The sequence below is a fragment of the Lotus japonicus genome, chromosome 1 (genome assembly GCF_012489685.1).
Source record: "Lotus japonicus ecotype B-129 chromosome 1, LjGifu_v1.2".
Classification (NCBI taxonomy): Eukaryota; Viridiplantae; Streptophyta; class Magnoliopsida; order Fabales; family Fabaceae; genus Lotus; species Lotus japonicus.
The window spans coordinates 7,058,604-7,080,834 of NC_080041.1; the positions used below are offsets into that span (position 1 = coordinate 7,058,604).

General features: G+C 41.4%; 1 non-coding gene across 1 annotated transcript; it reads left to right on the plus strand.

Annotated features, from left to right (window-relative positions):
- The first annotated feature begins 2,164 nt into the window (after positions 1 to 2,164).
- LOC130734889 (small nucleolar RNA R71) lies at positions 2,165 to 2,271 on the plus strand. Its single transcript, XR_009018225.1, has one exon. It is a non-coding gene; the product is annotated as a small nucleolar RNA R71 (small nucleolar RNA).
- The last annotated feature ends 19,960 nt before the right edge of the window (positions 2,272 to 22,231 follow it).

Here is a 22,231-nt window from a genome sequence, read left to right on the forward strand (position 1 = left end):
TTCCAGAGGCAGTGCCTCTGTCACTAATTGGCGCCTAGGCGCTCGTGAATTGGCGCCTAGGCGCTCTGCCCAGTTTTTTCAAATTTTTTTTTACTTTTTTTTCCTTTTTTTTTGAATTTAAACAACTACAATACTACAAAATTAAAAGATAGAAAAGAGCAAAATAAAAAGAATGGGTTGTCTCCCATTTAGCCCTAGGTTATAGTCCTAGGTGGACTCTCCTTCCGATGGTGTTAGGAAGGAAATTCCTTACCATTGATCAATTCTCCATGAGTGCAAGGTTCTTGCACAAAACCTCTGGAGTAAATCCTCCCATGAGGCAATGTCCTCTTGCTTATCAAACCAAGCCCTAGCTTCCCTTGTCAAAGAATGAGGGAAGAGTTTAATCTTTGCTTCATCACTTGAAACACCCTCAATCTTAGCAAGGGAGCTAGCTTGGGTAAACTTCACCATGTGAGCATGTAAGTTCTCGTACTTGGTCCCCCTATACTTGTTACCACGAACAAGCTTGATGAGAGCCGGATGGAACTCATCAACTTTTTCATTAGCCTTGGGGGACTCTTCCGGAACTTTCGATTTGCTTCTAATCACATCACAAACAAAATTGTTATCATGGTTAGTCTCTATCATAGGATTAAAAACAGAAAACCGTACCTTTTCCTTACCAACACAGAGAATGAGGTGACCCTTGTCAACGTCAATCTTAGCTCTACCAGTAGCTAAGAAAGGTCGACCAAGAATGAGAGGAATCTTCTCATCTTCCTCCATATCAAGCACAACAAAATCCACGGGGAACACATACTTGTCTACCCTCACCATGACATCCTCCACAATCCCGTAAGGAGTCTTGAGGGATCGATTTGCCATTTGCAAGGATAGCATGGTTGGGGTAACCTCTCCTAGGTTCAGCCTCTCAAACATGGTGAGCGGCATCAAATTGATGCTCGCTCCTAGATCACACAAGGCTTCCACATCCGCCATGCCTTCAATTTCCACCGGAATTGTGAAACTTCCGGGGTCTCTTATTTTCTTTGGCATCTTCCGCTGCAAAATGGCACTACATTCCTCCGTCATCAACACCGTCTCATCTACTCCCTTCAACCTTCTTCTCTTATGCAAAATATCCTTCATAAACTTAGCATATATAGGCATTTGTTCCAAAGCATCGGCGAAAGGAATACTAATGTGGATCTTTTTGAAAACATCAACAAATTTTGAAAACTTTTTATCTAAGCTCTTCTTAGCCAATGCTTTAGGGAACAGAACCTTGCTAGTTTCAGAAGTAAGATCAACTTCCTCTCTCACCTTAATAGGCACAACAACTTCTCCTTCCACTATCTCCTCTCTCTTTTCTCCCTCTGTATTTTTCTTCAATTCATTCATCACTCTCCCACTTCTAGTGGCTACAACAGAGGCATTTTCTTGCTTAGGATTGGGAATAGTGTCGGAAGGAAACTTACCTCGAGGTCTCTCGGCTATTTGCTTGGCCAGCTGGCCAAATTGATTCTCAAGATTCTTGATAGCGGCCTCTTGATTCTTGTAATTATTCTCCGTCCGGTTGATGATAGTTTCCACCAACCCTTCTAAGCTCTTCTTGGAACCACTACCTTCACCTTCTCCTCGCTCTTGAGGTTGTCTTGAGCTTTGGCCTTGGAATCCTTGGCTAGGAAATTGCCTTTGAAAGCCATTTCCTTGCCCACTATTACCTTGCCTCCAAGAAAAATTAGGGTGATTCCTCCATCCTGGATTGTAAGTATTTGAAAATGGGTCATTCCGAGCTTGACCCATGGCCTTCACTTCCTCCTCCGGTCTAGTCTCTGTGCATTCTTCGCTGTCATGTGGCCCTCCACAAGTCACACACTCCAATTTGGCAACTCGACCACCAATCTTGGTAGTCTTCATTTGATTTTGAATCTCATTCATTTGCTTGGAGAGTTGCTTGTTAGAGGCCATGAGATGATCATAAGCCTCAACCTCTAGGACTCCTCTTCGAGCTTGGCGTTCATTACTTGAGTTCATAGCTCTTATAGCCATTTTTTCAATCAACTCATACCCCACTTGTGGAAGTAAGGCATCGAACTCACCGTTTGAAGCCGCATCCAAGCCAAACCTTGAAGAATATTGGAGACCATCATAGAACTTTGCTACTTGTTCAGCTTGGGTAAGGTTGTGTTGAGGACACCTCCTCAAGAGCTTTTTGAACCTTTCCCAAGCTTCATAAAGATTCTCATCGGTGGATTGAGCAAAAGTCATGATGTCGTTCTTGAGCTTTCTCAATAGGGCCCTTGGAACAGACCTTGTGGTGAATTTCTCAGCCAAGTCTTCCCAAGATGTGATGCTACCTTGGGGCTGTGAATTCAACCATTCTTCAGCAGTGTCCCTCAGAGAAAAAGGGAACAAACTCAAGCGGATGGTGTCCGCTGAAACATTCTGAACTCGATAAGTGTTGCAATTGCGGATAAACCGCTCCATGTGTGCATGAGGATCTTCAAGAGCCCCTCCACCATACTGATTTTGGCTCACCAAATTAATAAATGTCGGCCTCATCTCAAAATTTCCCGTGCCATCGGGGGAAACTATGCTGCCCGGATAATCGTAGCTCATGGCAGCCGAGGTGAGGTCTCTAAGAGAACGATTGGCATTCTCCGCTTCTTGCTCTTGAAGTCTTTGAGCAATAGCCTCATTCACTCTTTCTTCAATGTGGGCTTGCAACAGTAATAGATTCAGCATGCTGCATACTCAAACTTTTAGTCCAGGAAATTACTGTACGCTCCCGAAGTTCATTCAGTTTGGTTTCCTGTAACAGAACCAATTCTGGTCTCAAATGTAAAATTGCTTTTTTCACTGCTTCCCGCTTCGTTGTTCCTCCTAACCCGCGAACGTTCCATGTCAGCCAAGGTCCTGACATATTAATTAAGGTGTGGATGATTTTGGCGAATTTGAGTTTCTAAGCCACGGAGCATCAAAGCCTCTGATCCTCGCGGTTTCAAACCCAGACGTTTGGCAAGTAACCATGTTCTCTGAGCTCTAGTTGACACTCCATCCTCCCCAGGAACCGGCTTAAGAAAATCAATTGGTAGGGGCTTCGGTTTGTTCTTACTTCCCTTTGGATGTCCCCGCTGTGAAGACTTCTTGGATGAATTGGTGTTTGGTATGATCTCTTGTGCCTGAATCACAGAATCAGCAGCTGCAGCAGGCGTAACAGGACCAAGAACAGCAAAGGAAGATGAAAGAAGAGAACGTGGAAGGGTTGATGGAGGTGAAGTCAGGCGCACTGTTGCCTCTGGACTTGCACGCTGACGGATAATTTGGTGAGAGGAGGTATGCACAAACACGTCTGTAATTCCCCTTGTCTCTGAAACTTGCAAATTTGCAACCGATGCAGCAAAATCCAAAAAGCTATTTTTCTGATTTTGTACCGTAGGCAAACACGCACTATCTTGTGGTTTATTTGTTGGTAGCTGTGGGTCCCGGTTCAAAACATTATTTGGCCAACAAATATTAGCCTTTTGATTCAAATCTTTAGCATTGAAAGAGAAACCGGTAACAGCAAATCCCCTTCCTTGATTTTGAGTATATTTATCTAATATCTGTTTTCCATTTAAACTGATATCCTCAGATTTTAAATTCTCTTGCCACACCTTAATTTCCTCAAACGTATAACCTGAGTTTATTAGATCCTCCAACTGTTCCTTTTGTTTCTCTCCAGAGTTAATTGGCTTCAAATTTTGAAAGATTTCTGTAACGTGCGTGACTTCAGCCTTCTCTGTTTGCAGGCGTTCAACACATTCGACGACCACCTTCTCCATCACCGGCGCCGCCACTTTTGCCGGCGAAACCGTTGACGCTTTCACGCACACATCCCCCAGCGCATCAGTGGAAACCGGTTCACTCCTAGTCTGCAAACCTTCCGCCTTTCCGTCCCGATATACCTCAATCTCTTCATCCAAATCAGCATCAACCTGTGATTCATCATCTCTCCCTTTCCCCCCCATGCTTTCATCATTGTTGCTCAAGTCTTCATCAGAATTGTAAGCCTTTACTGGTGTTGATGGCTTCACCTGTACAGCCCCATAATCATAAGCTGTTGGATCCTTTTCAACCAAGACAATACAGGACGTACCACTCACATCAACGGCCATGGTAAAACTGTGAAGGATTGGATGATGCGTACGAACCAAAATACGAGCAAAATCTGCTCTGTGCCTCAACAAAGTAGCAGAATCAGACTGAACATAGGTTCCCAACCTATTTCCGACGGAGGAAAAAAATGCTTCACTCCACAAGCCCAACGGTACCTGCCACAGTCGAATCCAAACAAGATGAGCCATACCAAAAGAAAGGATTGTACAGGGCCTTGTTTCATATAGTTTCTGTTCTAAGAAGAAGCTGCACTCTGTAATTGTTTCCTTCATCTCATCCTTCGTTTCAAACTCCAGTATCACCTCATCCGCTCCCAGGGGAATTAAGCGAAAGTTGAATAGCCCAATCTGACTGAATTGATCTTGTAAAATTTGCACCGGCATGGACAGTAATGTGCGTGCCCGGGCACATCTCAGAACCCAATCTTCATCTAAGGCAGTCCCAACCAGACGTAGCTGACATACTTCTGGTTTAGCAGCTTCACCTTGCGTCCCTAAATTCATTACTGATGCTGGAGATGGTTCTTTATTTTTCCCCAGCTGTTGTGCTTTTGGTCTCCACACCTTTCGTTGATTGTTTTTTCCGGGTTGGGGAGCCACTGGAGTACGCAATGGTCGCTGAATATTCGCTCTTTGGACCACCAGGTATGTGTTGTCAAGCCTCAAGCCATGGAACATGCGTATCGCTTCCCAGGCCTCAACATCTCGATGAAAACGAAGGAATCCAAAGCGGAAACGTCGATGATACTTTTTCTTCTGCTGGATGAAAACACTTCGCAGACGTCCTGCCTTTTCAAAAATTGAGCGTAATTTTTGAGCTGTCATTCTATCACCTAACCCGTCTACAAAAACTGAGAATGATTCAGTTTGAGATTTGTTCTTTTGTGACCCATTACTTCTTGATTGGTTTTTTTGTCGCTGTTGATGCACAGTAGCTGCCGGTTGGTTGGAACATGATGGCTGCCGGTTCAGTTGTTGATCAGTTTGTCTCCAAATTCCTCCATGAGCAGGAAATCTACCATCTCTTTCAGGTTGCAATCCATACTGGTTATTATCTGTACGAAGAAACCCATAACTATGGTGATATTGTTGTTGTTGCCCTCCTCGAGACCCCTTGTAAGAGTTGTGATGCCGCCGTTGAGGAAGCACCCCCCACCTTTGAGCAAAGTTAACCTCCGACTGTCTCCATGGCCGGCGCCACCGCGCCAGAGGCCTCCGGTCATAGCCTCTCTCTCTAGCCTCTCTCATCAAGAAATTCCTTCTGAAATTCAGGTTCCCTCTGATACGATTGTCCTACACGATGCTGGGACAAGAGGTTCGACAATCGCTTAACAATAAACAAAACTTAACAACAAAACAATAACACTCAGAAGTTGTTAACCCAGTTCAGTGAAAACTTTCACCTACGTCTGGAGGGTTTGCACCCAAAGAAAGGAAATCCACTATCTCAAGATTCAGGAATTACAAACACTCATGAACACCTCAGTTCATAGTTCACTTCCTAATCTACCCAGTGTATTTCTACTTAGAATCTCAACCTAAGTATGAGAGCCCCTCTCACTTTCTCTCAATCACTGCCACAGTGATTGGTAAACACAATGAACAATCAGAGTTTGAATGTAATCAAACAACACAGAACCCTTCTTTGCTTTATAGAATCAGTGAGCAAAGAGGATTCACAAATAACAAAGAACGAAGCACACTAACAAATCCTAAAACACACGATCTCTCTCTATCAGCTTCGGTCGTCTTCACGTTTTAGGTCTTCATCCTTTTATAGACTTCAGCAGCGGTAGCATGGGCTTTAGGGTTAGCACGGGCTGAAGAAACAGATTCCAATAACAGCAATTTGAAAACGCAATCTTGATAGATTCGGTTTCTTACTGCACAAGTAAAGATAGAAATCAATCTTTTAACAAAGATTGTTTCAACAAATAACAACCCAACAACTAAAACCCTTCTGAGATAGTTACTTGCTCCTCAAGTAACTCAAAACATATCTTCAACAAATCTTCAGAAGGCCCATAACAGAAACACAAGCTGAGGACTGATGTCCTAGCCTCACGAGGTCAGATGCCACGGCATCTGCTTCGACAATCAGTTGTTTTGACAAAATGCAAGGCAACATGTTCCAACAATCTCCCCCTTTGTCAAATTTTGTCTAAAACAACTCACAATCAGAGAGGATAAAAAACTAGAGAGACAATTCTCCCCCTTAGTCAGAGCTCCCCCTCAAACTGATGCATCTACACAACCAACTACCATACTTCAGAAGACATAGTCGGAACAACCACTTAGCAGCACAAACACAAAACCAAAGGTACAATCAGCCTTAGCACATGATGACACCAAAATAGATTAGCTTGAACATCATCGTATCAGAAATACTACCATCTGAGGCTGGCAGCACATACCCAGAAGTACAGCTAACAGAAATACTGCTCATCAGAAGCACCGTCAGAAATACCGCTCATCAGAAGTAACATTTCAGAAAACAAACATAGCCATCGTCTTGAACTTGTCTTCAGACCAGAGCTAACACTATCAGAACACACATAGCACAGTAGAAACAGAAGCAACTTCACCTAACTTCTGAGAACATGAACATCTGAACCAAAACAAACTTCTGGAGGGTTGTAATCTGCGAACATCTGAACAGAACCAACTTCCACTAACTTCTGAACATAAACAACTTCTGAACCACAAACTTCTGAAAATAAACAACTTCTGAACCACAAACTTCTGAAAACTCAAACATCTGAAAACACTGTTCACACACTTCTGAAACTTCAAAAACAGCTGAAAACATCTGTCACTTAAACATCTGAACAAAACACATGCATACTAACATCTGTCACTTAAACATCTAAACAAAACACATGCATATTAGCAACTACTCCCCCTTTTTAGCACAAATTTGCAAAGGGTGCACGAATACAGCAGAAACAAAACAAACTAGTCTTCAGAACTGGAGTCCTTTCCTGCACTACACTCTTCAGATCCTTCCTCCTCTTCATTACTCACATTCGGAGCAGCAGCACGGTGTTCACCATCTTGACGTTCTTCTTCCTGTAGCTTGAGTAGCAACGCATCAACTCTGAGCTTCCTGGCAGTGCTCACCCTGATTGTCTCCTGCAAGGCCTTGGAAACCTCCAGTAATTCAGCAATGATGGCCTTAGCGTCAGATTCAGTCACAGGAGGAGCAGATGTCCTGCTGGTTGGTAAGGCAATGTCTAGAACATGTGACTCCATAAACAAACGGTGATCCAAAGTGATGGGAACTCCACGAGACATAGCCACATCATCTGCCCTCAGAATCTGAGGATGTTGCGTTAAGATTATCTCAGTAAGAAGTGAAGGAAATGAAACAGGCAGCTTCACAGCACAAGTATCAGCATGCTTCAATGTCTGCTCAAACACAAAAGTTCCAAAGTCAAAAGCCATAGATTTGCCAATCCTATAGATCAATTTGGCAAGCGTTGCAGAAACACCAGAAGTATGTTGAGTAGGAACCCAATTCACAGCACCAATCCGGTTAAGAATAGCATACTTCACACTCAGATTTCCAGTAGACAACAACTTTTTGTTGGGCCACTTTTTCACATGACCGGCAGTAAGCTCCTTGGCAACATCATCCATGGACACTTCTTCATCAACAAATTCAATAGCACTCCGTCCAAGTGCTTGATTGATCACAGCAGGGGAAAACAATACACATTCAGCCCGTACATAGACTTTTCTGAACTCTGCACTATCAGGAAGTCCCACATCAACAGAGAGATTCACTAGGAACTCTCTCACAAGCTTCTCATAGCACCTTCCAACATTCTGAATAGTCTTCATCAGACCTGCTTTCTCAATAAGTGCAATAACATCTCTGCATTCAAGAACATCAGAACCAACATCCCTTTCCTTGGCCATTCTTCTCTTGCAAACAAACTTCCACTTCTGAACATTCTCTTCTAAGTGGAAGGACACTCTATCAATAGGGACAACAGGAACATTCTGAGGAACACGCTTACCAGAAAACTTCTTTTTATCAGAAGATCGAATGTCCTGAACACCGACTTCAACATCTGACTCAGAGTCTTCAACTTCAACTGGAATCTTCCTCTGCTTCTTCTCAGTGGGAGCCTTTGCTTCCTTTTGCTTCCCCTTACTCTTCACACTGGCCTGTCTGGATTTCTTTGATGGAGTAGGTGTGATCTCAGAAGAAGAAATCCTTCTTTTCTTCTTCATTCTCGCAGCAACACTATCAGCAAAAGTCTCAGTCAGAGGAACATCATCAGAAGCATCATCAGAGATGTTCTGAACAGAGGCTGGATCAGCATCCTTCGACGAGGATGAAACAGAGATATTAGGCGTGGTAGCATCGCCTGAATTTTCATGAGAAGTGGAATCCTTTCCAGGAGTTTCTTGAGCAGAACTTCCCTTAGACCCAGTTGTCTCAACATCAGCCACAACATCAGGAGGCGATTTCACTGGAGAATCTTCATCATTGATTTCTTCTTCGTCAGGAACATCCTCAAGGATAGGAACATTCGGAGCTTTGCTATTCTTGACCTGTGATTTGTAGACCTTACACGTTGGGTTTCATGATCGCATCTTCTTGGAGGCTTTCTTGGACACAGAAGACGGTTGAGAAGGATCACTCTTCAAACCCATACACTTGACTCCTTTAGCAGTTCTTTCAATCTTGGCCTTGACAGATTCCTTCTTTCCTGAACTTTGAGACATGACGAATCGAGAGGAAATACAAGCAAAGTACAGAACAATGAAACAGATTTGCAAATCTGAGATGATGAGTCTTGAAGAAGATAGATGCACAAGCGGTTGAGAGAACACAATTTGCCCGTTGGAGGTAGTTATAGGAAATGTGAACCATGAAGTAACTTTCTCTCTGCTGATGTCACAACGGCTGTTAATGATGACCAAGAATAAACTAGCCGTTGACACACTAGGGCACGCTAATTGCTATGCATCAGAAAGACAAATCCCTAGACTTCCTCTTAATTTTTCAAAAGTGATAGCATCAAGGGGTTTTGTGAAAATATCAGCCAACTGCTTGTCAGTTGTCACATGCTCCAAGTTGACAATTTTATCCTCCACCAAGTCTCTAATGAAATGATGTCTAATATCAATATGCTTGGTCCTGCTATGCTGTATGGGATTCTTGGAAATATTGATTGCACTGAGATTGTCGCAGTACAATGTCATGACATCCTGTTCAACATCATACTCTTTCAACATTTGCTTCATCCACATGAGTTGAGTACAACTACTTCCGGCTGCAATATACTCTGCTTCAGCTGTAGACAATGAGACACAATTCTGCTTCTTGCTAAACCATGAAATCAAATTATTCCCTAGGAAGAAACATCCACCAGATGTGCTCTTTCTATCATCTGCACTACCGGCCCAATCTGCATCACAGAAACCAACTAAAGAAGAATTTGTATCATGAGTATAGAGAATACCATAGTCACTCGTGCCATTGATGTACTTGATAATTCTCTTGACTTGTAGCAGATGACTAGCCTTAGGAGCTGCTTGAAATCTTGCACATACACCAACTGCAAAGGTGATATCTGGTCTGCTAGCAGTGAGATACAACAAGCTTCCAATCATGCTTCTATAGAGACTTTGATCAACATCTTCTCCTTGCTCATCTTTGGACATCTTGATGTGTGTAGCAGCAGGAGTTCTCTTGTGACCAGCCTTTTCAAGACCAAATTTCTTGACTAGGCCTTTAGCATACTTACTCTGAGATATGAACATAGAATCCTCCATTTGTTTGACTTGTAGTCCTAGAAAATAGTTCAATTAACCAACTAGGCTCATCTCAAATTCAGATTTCATTTGTCGGACGAAATGCTCCACCATTGAGTTTGACATTCCTCCAAAGACAATGTCATCCACATAAATCTGTGCTATCATGAGCTTACCTCTGTCATTCTTCACAAACAGAGTTTTATCAATTCCACCCTTGCTGTACCCATTGCTTACAAGAAATTCAGTTAACCTTTTATACCAAGCCCTAGGTGCTTGCTTCAAACCATACAAGGCCTTCCTCAACTTGTACACATGATCTGGATGATGCGGATCTGTAAATCCTTTAGGTTGTTCAACATAGACTTCTTCATTCAAATAACCATTCAGAAAAGCACTCTTCACATCCATCTGATAAAGTCTGAACTTCAAAAGACAAGCAACACCTAACAAGAGTCTTATAGATTCCAGTCTAGCTACTGGAGCAAAGGTCTCATCAAAATCAACTCCTTCTATCTGAGTATATCCTTGAGCAACAAGCCTTGCTTTATTCCTTGTGACTGTTCCAGCTTCATCTGATTTGTTCTTGAAGATCCACTTAGTGCCAATGATGTTTACTTCTTCAGGTCTAGGCACTAACTCCCACACTTCATTTCTTCTGAACTGCTCTAGCTCTTCTTGCATAGCATTTATCCAGTATTCATCAGTGAGAGCTTCATTAACATTCTTGGGTTCTATCTTAGAGATGAAACAACTGTGAGCAATTATACTTCTGGATCTGGTAGTCACCCCTCCTTGAAGATTACCAATAATGTTTTCTTGAGGATGATTCTTCTGAACCCTGATTGATGGAGCTTTGTTTGTTGTGATATCTTTGTCTTCCTTTTCATCAGCACTTGTTTCTGACTCATTGTCGAGGGCGGTTGCTGGAGCATTAGCTGGAACATCAGCACCATCATCATCTTCATTCAGAACTGCTTCTTCCTTCTTGCTTGGTTCATCATCCACAGTCACATTCACAGATTCCATCATGGTCCTTGTGCGAGAGTTAAAAACTCTATAAGCTTTGCTGTTCATAGAATACCCCATGAAAATTCCTTCATCACTTCTAGGATCAAGCTTCCTCTTAGGATCACGATATGCAAGAATATAACATTTACTTCCAAATATGTGAAAGTATTTTACAGACGGCTTTCTACCTTTCCATAGCTCATATTGTGTAGAGGATGTCCCTGCCCTGATGGTGACTCTATTATGTATGTAACAAGCAGTACTCATGGCTTCAGCCCAGAATTGGTGTGGAATCTTCTTAGCATGTAACATTACTCTAGCTGATTCCTGGAGAGTTCTATTTTTCCTTTCAACAATTCCATTCTGCTGTGGAGTGATGGGGGCAGAAAATTCATGGCTAATACCTTCAGTTCCACAGAACTCCAAGAATTTTGAATTCTCAAACTCTCTTCCATGATCACTTCTGATTCTTACAATCACACAGTCCTTCTCATTCTGAAGTCTCAAACATAAATTCTTGAATATTTCAAAAGTCTCTGATTTTTCTCTCATAAATTCAACCCATGTATACCTTGAAAAATCATCTACACAGACAAACACATACCTTTTTCCTCCCAAGCTTTCAACCTGCATGGGACCCATGAGATCCATGTGAAGCAATTCCAGAACCTTCGTCGTGGTCTGATGCTGGAGCATCTTGTGTGGCACCTTGGTTTGCTTACCAATCTGACATTCTCCACATAGCTTTCCTTCTCCCAAGCTCAAATTGGGCAATCCCCTTATTGCTTCATCAGCAATGATCTTTTGCATGCTCCTGTAGTTGAGATGTCCTAGTCTTTGATGCCATACATTCACCTCATCTTCTTTAGTTAATAAACATCTGGAAACATGAGCTTTTTCTTCTGATGTCCACATGTAACAGTTGTCCTTTGATCTGACTCCTCTCATCACAACTCTCTCATCGTCAGTGGTCACAACACATTCTATCTTATTGAACTTCACATCATACCCTTGATCACACAGTTGACTTATGCTGATTAGGTTGGAAGTTAAGCCATTTACAAGTAACACATTGTTCAAGTTAGGAGATTCTGTGCTAACAAGCTTTCCTACTCCCTTGATCTTTCCTTTAGCTCCATCTCCAAAAGTGACATAGTTGGTGGAGTGACTTCTGATATCTTGCAAGAAGCTCTTGTTTCCTGTCATGTGCTTTGAGCAGCCACTATCAAAATACCAATCTTCCTTTGATGATGCTCTGAAGGACGTGTAAGCTACCTGACATCTGACTTCACCCTTGGGCTTCCATTCCTTCCTCATCTGAACAGGTTTTTTATCGTGCATCTGAGGATAACCATATAACCTGTAATAGTAGGGCTTTATGTGACCATTCTTACCACAGTAGTGACACTTCCAAGGTACAATCTTCTCAAGCTTGAGCTGGGATTTCACATGTTGAGGTACATGTCTGGGCAATGAATCTGACAACTGATAATTTCTAGGCTTCTTGAATTCAGTTTGTTTCGCAGCAGACACAAATTTCTTTGAACCTTTCTGATTTTCTTTGTTTGCAGTTCTATAGTCAAAGCCAATTCCCTTCAAACTCCCTCCTTGCTTGCTAGTTTCCTTCAGAATTTCATCAAGCATATCAGAACCACTGTTCAACATTCTAACAGATTTGTGAGTAGCTTCAAGCTTTCTTGTCAGAGTTGCCACTTCCTCTTGAAGTCCTGCATTAATCAACACTAGATTAGCCTTTTCCATAACATCAGCATTATTAAACTTACTTTGCCATTCCTCCAGATCTTCCTTCAGCTTTGTGCTGAGCTCTTTCAGCCTTTCATTCTGAGAGACAAGTTGTTCTATCTCACTTTGCTTTTCTCTCACAAGTTTACATGCTTCTTCCCACTTGATGTGTAGCAGCTTGTAAGTCTCAGCCAGTTCCTCATCTGTAATGTCCTCATCACTTGTATCAGACTCATAGACAGTTCCAGAGAAAGCATTGACTTTGTTTGCAGATATCTCCTCCTCATCTTCAGTGTCTTCATCTGACCAAGTTACCATCATACCTTTCTTCTGCTTCTTTAGATAAGTGGCGCATTCAGATCTGATGTGACCATATCCTTCACATTCATGACACTGCACTCCTTTATTCTGACCAGATTTTTCGTCTTCTTTGGTCTTCCTCTGTGAATTAGTAAATTTGGGTTTGTTATCGAACTTCATGTCCTGGACATTAGGCCTGGTTCTTTTATCAATCTTTCTCAATGCTCTGTTGAATTTTCTTGCTAGCATGGCCAGAGCCTCAGTCAGATTTTCACCCTCACAATCTTCATCATCACCTTCATCAGTGTTTGACACAAAAGCAATACTCTTATTCTTCTTCTCAGATTTTCCACTCAGTTTCAACTCAAATGTCTGCAAAGAGCCAATAAGTTCATCAACCTTCATGTTCTCAATGTCTTGAGCCTCCTCAATTGCAGTGACTTTCATAGCAAACTTCTGAGGAAGAGATCTCAGGATCTTCCTTACAAGCTTCTCATCTGACATAGGTTCTCCCAAAGCAAATGAAGCATTAGACAAGTCACGGACACGCATGTGGAATTCTGAAATAGTCTCTTCTTCAGTCATCATCAGATTTTCAAATTGAGTAGTAAGCATCTGAAGCCTTGACATCCTCACTCGAGTAGTTCCTTCATGTGCAGTTTTCAGAATTTCCCAAGCATCCTTTGCCACAGTACACGTATTGATCAGCCTAAACATATTCTTGTCAACTCCATTAAAAATAGCATTTAGAGCCTTTGAATTTCCAAGTGCAGCTTCATCTTCAACACTGGTCCATTCTTCTTCAGGTTTTTCAACAACAGTAGTAGAGGTGCCTTCAACCTCAGCCTTAGTGGGGTGCTTCCAACCCTTGACAATAGCTTTCCAAGTCTTGTTGTCAATCGATTTGAGAAAGGCTGTCATGCGAACCTTCCAGTAGTCATAGTTAGTACCATCCAGAATGGGTGGCCTATTGACTGATCCTCCCTCCTTGTTATCCATGAGAACTTGAATAAACTCCATGGAGCTCACCCAACCAGAACAGGGTGCCTGCTCTGATGCCAATTGAAATTCAGGTTCCCTCTGATACGATTGTCCTACACGATGCTGGGACAAGAGGTTCGACAATCGCTTAACAATAAACAAAACTTAACAACAAAACAATAACACTCAGAAGTTGTTAACCCAGTTCAGTGAAAACTTTCACCTACGTCTGGAGGGTTTGCACCCAAAGAAAGGAAATCCACTATCTCAAGATTCAGGAATTACAAACACTCATGAACACCTCAGTTCATAGTTCACTTCCTAATCTACCTAGTGTATTTCTACTTAGAATCTCAACCTAAGTATGAGAGCCCCTCTCACTTTCTCTCAATCACTGCCACAGTGATTGGTAAACACAATGAACAATCAGAGTTTGAATGTAATCAAACAACACAGAACCCTTCTTTGCTTTATAGAATCAGTGAGCAAAGAGGATTCACAAATAACAAAGAACGAAGCACACTAACAAATCCTAAAACACACGATCTCTCTTTATCAGCTTCGGTCGTCTTCACGTTTTAGGTCTTCATCCTTTTATAGACTTCAGCAGCGGTAGCATGGGCTTTAGGGTTAGCACGGGCTGAAGAAACAGATTCCAATAACAGCAATTTGAAAACGCAATCTTGATAGATTCGGTTTCTTACTGCACAAGTAAAGATAGAAATCAATCTTTTAACAAAGATTGTTTCAACAAATAACAACCCAACAACTAAAACCCTTATGAGATAGTTACTTGCTCCTCAAGTAACTCAAAACATATCTTCAACAAATCTTCAGAAGGCCCATAACAGAAACACAAGCTGAGGACTGATGTTCTAGCCTCACGAGGTCAGATGCCACGGCATCTGCTTCGACAATCAGTTGTTTTGACAAAATGCAAGGCAACATGTTCCAACACCTTCCTATGACATATCATAATTTAACTACCTAGAATAAGATCAAGATATCAATCAATAAGTAAAGTTGACTAGACCTTTATATTAATAATATTTTCTATATTAATTAATAATTACAAATTTTTTAATTCCTTATATTAAAATAAAAGCTAAACATTATTTAAAAACTAAACATTATTTAAGGAAAATATTTTAACAAAATTCATAAATTAGAAAATTTGACCGGACAATTACATTAATATTATTTAGTATGTTAATTAATTATTTTTAAACTTTAATTCAAAAATCATGATATTCTCTCTAGCTTAGTGGTATATTGTCCCATGGGAATCTTTCGAGTTGCAGGTTCAAACCCTGCTAAACACATTTTTCAACGAATTACAATGAAACGTCTGTCCCCTTCCTCTGCTAGGGTTCCACTTGAACCTGGTCTTCTTGCGTCGTCAACCAAGAACCAAGGCGCGACGAGGGTCGGCGACGACTCTTCTCAACAAGACGACTTTGACGACGAAGATGAAGCGGAGAGGGAAGTAGTGTGGTTGAATGGGTCACCTCCCTCTGGTTTCTTTTCTTTGTTTATCGATGGGATTTCTGATTTGGTGGGTTGTCCCTGAATCAGAGCCCTTTTCGCCAAGATTGGGAGGATTGGAAAGCTCTTCGTGCAGCGGAATCAGAAGGCTGGGAGGAGATTTAGGTTTGGGTTTCTCCACTTCTTTTCAAGGTCTTTGGCAAAGGCGGCGGTGGCACAACTCAACGGGACACAGATTGGAGGGTTTCACCTTTCGGTGACGGTGGCAAGATTCCCTTAGAGGTTAGGTTCGAAGTCACAGAGCTTTGATTCGGCTAGCATGGTTTTTCGAAGAAGGGGGCTCTCTGTTTCGCGAAAGAGAGTGCCCCTGGGTGTGGTGTCGACGCCGACATCATTCTCGTGGCGTGATGTGGTTCTGAGGAAGACTGATGGGAAACGACAGGCGCTTTGTGCTTCAGATGAAGACTGTATGTGTAGCAACCGGGGTCGCGGCTGGACGACGCATAAAAGAGTTTTTGAAACAGAAGAGTTGCCACCAGTTTATTAAGGGAAATTGGAACCTTTGAAATAAAAAGAAAACTTGGTCTGCGACAGAGTTCTTGGTTCGGGAGTCATTTACGTATGGGGAAGGTATTAGCACCCCACGACGTCCGTAAAAAACGGTTACCTCTGATTGATTGTGCAAAATTAAATAATTTAAAAAATGTTCATTTTACCCCAAAAAAGAAGATCTAAATTTAATGTCTTATGATTTAATATTTACACTTGAGAGAAAATGATTATTAACATGGAACCCTAAGGTTTTTTTTATTTTTTAGTGCCTGTTGGGAATTAAATCCCGACCTACGTATTCTCAGTGAGGAGACATCAAGGCTACGTAGTTCTAACGTGATTTAAATTGATTAAAAAACGATTTTTATCTTAATTTTTTTTTGTGATTTTTTGGAAAAGATGTTCTTTTGTGTTTTCTTAAGATTTTTTCATGTTTTTGGATTTTTGAAATTTTAATGATAAATAAAAACATATCTTTTGGATTTTAGATTTTTTATGATGAATAAAAACATATATTTGAATTTTGAATGATTAAAACTAAACACACATTAATAGACTACACATACTAAATCATTTAGGCCCAAAACACACACATAGAAATATAGTACGCACACACACACTAATGCACTTTTAAACCTAGGGTGGCTGCCATGTAAGAATCATGGTGACAAGTTTTGGAGGAGGAAGATGATTTTCCTTATGCTTGGTTTCCTCTCTTTTCTTATAATTCCTGATCAGAAATCCCTTTCTATTCTCTCTGTAATTTTTCTTTCACTATGTCTTCTCTCTTTCTCCTCTTTCCTTGTTCCTCTATTTTTCTTCCTTCTGCTTACTATTTCTGTACTCTGTTTTCTCACCAATTTTTCCTCTTTATTCGGTTTTTCTCCCTTCCATTGTGTGTTTTTTGCCTCCCTTTTATACTGCTCAGTGGCGGTGAACAAGCAGCTTAGCCATGGTGATAACTTTCTGAATCTAGAGTGTTAAGCAAGCTCTACTATGTATGTCAATCCAGTCTAAAAGAATGGCTCTGTATCCTCTAAATTGCGGCTCCCCACATGCTCTGTTTTCACTGCCACTGCAAGTGGCTTTCTTTCCCCAATTTTTGACTTCTTACTTCCTTACCCACAAAGTTTTCTTGCTTCTCCTGCTTTCACCGCCACTGCAAGTGGCTCTATCCCTTTCTTTTTCTGATTTTTTCAATTCTCCTTTTAACCAAATGTTTCTTTTCTTTTTTAGTCACTTACGTGACTTCCTTTTCTTCTCCTTTTTTTTGTTTTTGTTTTTTTTAATAACTTAAAACAAGTAATAATTATTATTATTATAATACTAATAATATAATTTACAAAGGATAAAATTGGGTGCTGACAGTATGTTTCCAACTTCTTGGCGATGCAGCGAGGAGATTGTGAGATTACCGGAGGTGGATCTGTTTCCCGAATTGTTTTCCGGTTGGCGAAGTGCGGAGTCTGATAGCGATGGGGTGGAGTGCAGTTGGCTGTCGGTTGAAGTTTTGTTCGCAGAGTGGCGGTTTGGAGAGACAAGAATGGAGGGTGGCGCGGTTCGGATGGGTGAAGACCTGGTAGGAGGTGGAGTGGAGCTTTGCGATTAGATTCTGGTTCGTGTTGATCCTCCGAGATATCGAGTTCTTACTGAGATTGCAAGTTCCTTGATTGGCTCCGGGATATCGAGTTCAGGGAGTTTTTTCTTCCTCCAAGCGGTGGCTTGCCCAGGTGAGTCTGTATGCTGTCTTGGTTGGCTCTAACCAGCGCCGACTTGCCTTGATTGATCTCCTTTATGTTTGCCTTGATCGCTCTTGGAAGTTGGAGGTTCCCTTTGCTGGTTTTGAAGGTATGAAAAACAGTAGAAGGGGGGTGTTTGAATAGGGTTTTTAAGATTTAAAGTTTTCTCTCTAAGATTTTGATAGTCTTTTCGGTATAAAAATATAAGGTGCAAGAGATGAAGGATAGAGAAAAGCACACAATGATTTTATCCTGGTTCACTTGATGAATCACTCAAGCTAATACAGTCCACCCGCTAAGGTGATTTCTTCCTTCTTAGAATGAAGGCAATCCACTATTCAAAGATTGTTACAACTGCACTAGCACACCTTGCTCAGTGACTAACAACCTATGAACTAGCAACACTAAGAAAACCTTGTCTTAGTCTTCTCAAGTATACTGACCTCACTGGTCTCTCAAGGAAATACAAACAAGATTTGTAAAGGGTTTGGTTTACAAAGAAATGCTTCTGAAATAAGCAAAGGTAAACACAATGAGAACAATGAAGAAATATTGCTAAGGTATTCGCTCGTCGGTTTTCACTTGTATTGCACAATAGTTTCTTAGCCAATATCTTCTATCTTCAGCCTTTAAATACTCCAATGTTTAGGGGTTGTATCTGTTGAAAGAATCCATCCGTTGGAGGGCAATTCTGGAATTTCCAGAACCTGCTAAGGCTGAACCTCGTAGGTAAGGCGGTCAGAATAGAACACTTGCTTTTGTACTATTGACAATGACATTGCCTTAGCCTAGTTGACTTCTGATCTTGGCGACGCTTCATGTTGGAACTTGTGAAGCAATGTGATCAGAGTCAGAAGGAAGCTTGGATCTTCTGACCTTCAAAACTTCTTCTTCTGGACCGTTCACTCTGAACTTCTGGTCATCAGAGGTGGAAGTACTTGGGTCTTGAGAGCCAGCTTACTCTTGGGCTTCAGAATCTTCAAGTCTTCAGCTTCTGGACCGTTCCTCAGAACTTTTGGTCTTCAGAACTTCAGTTCTTGAGTCTTTCAGAGTCCACACCAGAGCTTTAATCTTCATAACATCTGAAGCGTTTGCTAGCGTTTAGAAGAACGTAGTGATTGCAGAAGCGTTTCATTGGTTACTCTTGGGTCTTCAACTTCTGATGGATATATCTTTGAATCAGAATCAGAGCCTGTTTGTCACACACTTAAAAGACAAACGTTAGGGTACCCTAATTGTTCATACACAAATATAAACTTGTTATCATCAAAACATAGAGTTGTACCACCTGAGCAAATCTTGGTCTTACAGGTTTTTGTGTTTCTTCTTTTGTGGTTGCTGATAGGTGTTTTGGCCCCTTACTCTGTGAGGAGATTGTTCAGGCTCCTTGTGCGAGTAGCGAAGGGGAAGTGCGGGTTCCTAGGCGTCGGGGTCGACCCACAAAGTCTCTCGGTGGAGCTCTCGGCCGCTGTGGTGCCTTTGATCCAGGGGAAGGGGTAATTAAAGGACGTTGTCCTATCTTGAAGGCTTCTCGTCCCCGTGGTTGTCCTAGGAAAGGAAAGAACGCAACTCTGATTGATGATCCTGAGGTGGTTACTATGGGCACTTTGGAAACTCAGTTGGTGGTTGTTGATCCTCAGGTTTCAATGGGACCTCCATGTGTTATGACGCGAGCGAGAACGACCTTGGCTTTAGGGGTCCAACTTGGTTTGGCTTTTGATTGTCCTGACGAGGCGACCATTCAAGGCTTTACTGCTTTTATTAGGGATCGTGAGTTTATGGAGATGTGATTGGTTTATTTGTAATTAGTGCTAGCCTTTCCTGGGTTTTTCTGGTGTTTTGTTATTTTATGCTACTAATTAGGGTCTTTTGAGCTTTATTTTTTTCGGGGGTTATGTACAATGGTAAGCTTTTTGTTCCACTAATCATCTCATCCCCAATGTATCTTTTGAACTCTGACCTCTTTTTGATCTTTTATATATATATATATATATATATATATATTTTCTTTTGCTCTCAAAAAAAAAATAATTAATTTTTTTAAAATTAATTACATGTTAAGGGAATTTTGAAAAATCATAAAAAGATAAATAAGTATAATTGACTTGACTTTTACATGATTTATTTTAACACACTAAATAATAAATAACACATTGTTAGTGCAACATTGTTAGTTAAGTGAAGAGTAAAAATAATTTTTTGTCGTAGTGCAACATTGCTAGTTAAGTGAAGAGTAAAGATTTTTTTTTATAGGCAAATGTTAGTTGTTAGAAATGTTAGTAAATTAATTCCTCATCCGGGTTCGAACCCGGGACCCTTCACCCTTTATCTCACCCAACCCTTATGTCCCTAGCTCTTACCACTTGAGCTATCATTCGGGGACACGTGAAGAGTAAAGATAATTTCGAATGTTTCTTAGGTAGGATGACAAAGAAGAATTATTTTTTGACAGCAAAAAGAAATTTTATTAAATGAGAAAAAATCTCTCATGAAAGTAGTAGAGTAACACCACCAAACCTACCTTAGAATGCCAAAACTTGATAATGAACCTCATTAAAACCTTATTAGGGAAACCCTTTGGGAAAAACAGGAAAAAAAGTACCACATTCTCAAGGGCCCCTTACAATTTAGATCACAACAAGCCCAAAATACCACCATGGAAACAAAATGAAAAACAGTCCAAATTTGTAAGCCATTCTACTACCATCACATAACATTCAGCAATAATCCTCTCCACTATATATCCCACAATACCAACAAATAGCATGAACAGTAGGCCTCTACTCCAATATGTCAAGCCAATTTAGTGAATTTACCATCATTCCTGCATAAACCATGTCAATTGCCAACGTACTACAACAGGGACTAAACCAGCTCAATTTCTTACCTACATGAGGCTCGATGGAGTAAACTTTTGCCAACTTTCAGCGCTGGATAATGAGTCCTTAGTTGCTATTTTTGACTTGGAAGAAATACGGGAGGCAGTGGGGTCTTGTGAGGGTGATAGATATCCTGGACTAGATGGAATAAATTTCAAATTCTTGAAATTCTTCTAGGAAGCCCTGAAATCTGACTTCAAACGCATGGTGGATGAGTTCCATGCTAATGGGGTTTGGCCTAGAGGGTCTAATTCTTCCTTCATTGCTCTTGTCCCCAAAATTTATTCCCCGCAAGGCTTGAACGACTTCCGCCCAATCTCGCAGGTGGGGTCCATGTACAAGGTGGTGTCGAAGATCTTATCAAATCGTTTAAAATTGGTGCTTGGTAAGCTCATTGATGAGACCCAGTTCGCATTTGTGGGGGGAAGAAGCATGCTAGAGAGTGTGGTTATTGCGAATGTGGTGTTGCATGAGGCCAAGAGAAAAAAAGTCTCCAACTCTAATTCTTAAGGTTGACTTCGAGAAGGCTTATGACTCAGTCAGTTGGGAGTTCCTCTATTACATGCTTAGACGGATGAAGTTCTGTGAAAAGTGGATTGGTTGGATCCGTGGTTGCTTGGAGTCTGCTTCAGTCTTAGTCCTAGTGAATGGAAGCCCTAGTGATGAGTTCAGAATGCAGAAAGGCCTTCGCAAGGGAGACCCGGTGGCGCCTTTCCTGTTTCTCATTGTGGCGGAGGGATTCACCGGGCTAGTTAAAAGGGCTATTCTAATCAACAAGCTCAAACCGGGTCGGGTGGGTAAGCAATCTCTAGCCTTCAGTTTGTTGATGATGCGCTTCTCATTGGGGAGACCTCGGCTCAAAATGTTGTCACATTCAAATTCATCCTCCGTTGTTTTGAGCTAGTGTCAGGCCTTAAGGTGAATTTCAACGAAAGCAAATTGGCGGGGGCATCGGTGGATTCCAGTTTGATTTTGAGGTATACTGACCTACTAAACTGTAGGACTATGTCAGTCCCCTTCTCTTACATTGGGCTTCCAGTTGGGGGCAATTCTCGTAGGTTATCTTTCTGGGATCCGGTAGTGATGAGATTGCAAAAGAAACTCTCAAGCGGGAGGAGGAACTCTTTATCCTTTGGCGGTAGAGTTTGTCTAATAAAGAGTGTCCTCGCTTCAATTTCATTGTACTTCTTATCCATGTTCAAAATGCTAGTTGGAGTCTAGAAGAAATGTAAGAGTAGGATGAGGGAATTTCTTTGGGGTGGCAAGGAGGGTGAGAATTAGTTGGCTTGGGTGAGTTGGGATACGGTCTGTAAACCTAGAGATGCAAGAGGCCTTGGAATAAGGGATTGGGGCAAGTTTAACCAAGCGCTGTTAGGCAAGTGGCGTTGGAGGATGTTGACTGACAAGGGCTGTTTGCTCTGCAAGGTTCTATCTGCTAAATACAGAGGTACTGTACCTGCTTCTGCTTCTAACTGGTGGAAAGGTTTGAATACCCAATGCTTTGTGTTGGGAAACAACAGAGCTGAAGAAAAAATAAAACACAATCACAACACAAGAAAATTACGGGCAGTACAACCACACTCTCACAAAGAAAATATTAAACTAAGTCAGATATAAGCTTAAAGTGCTA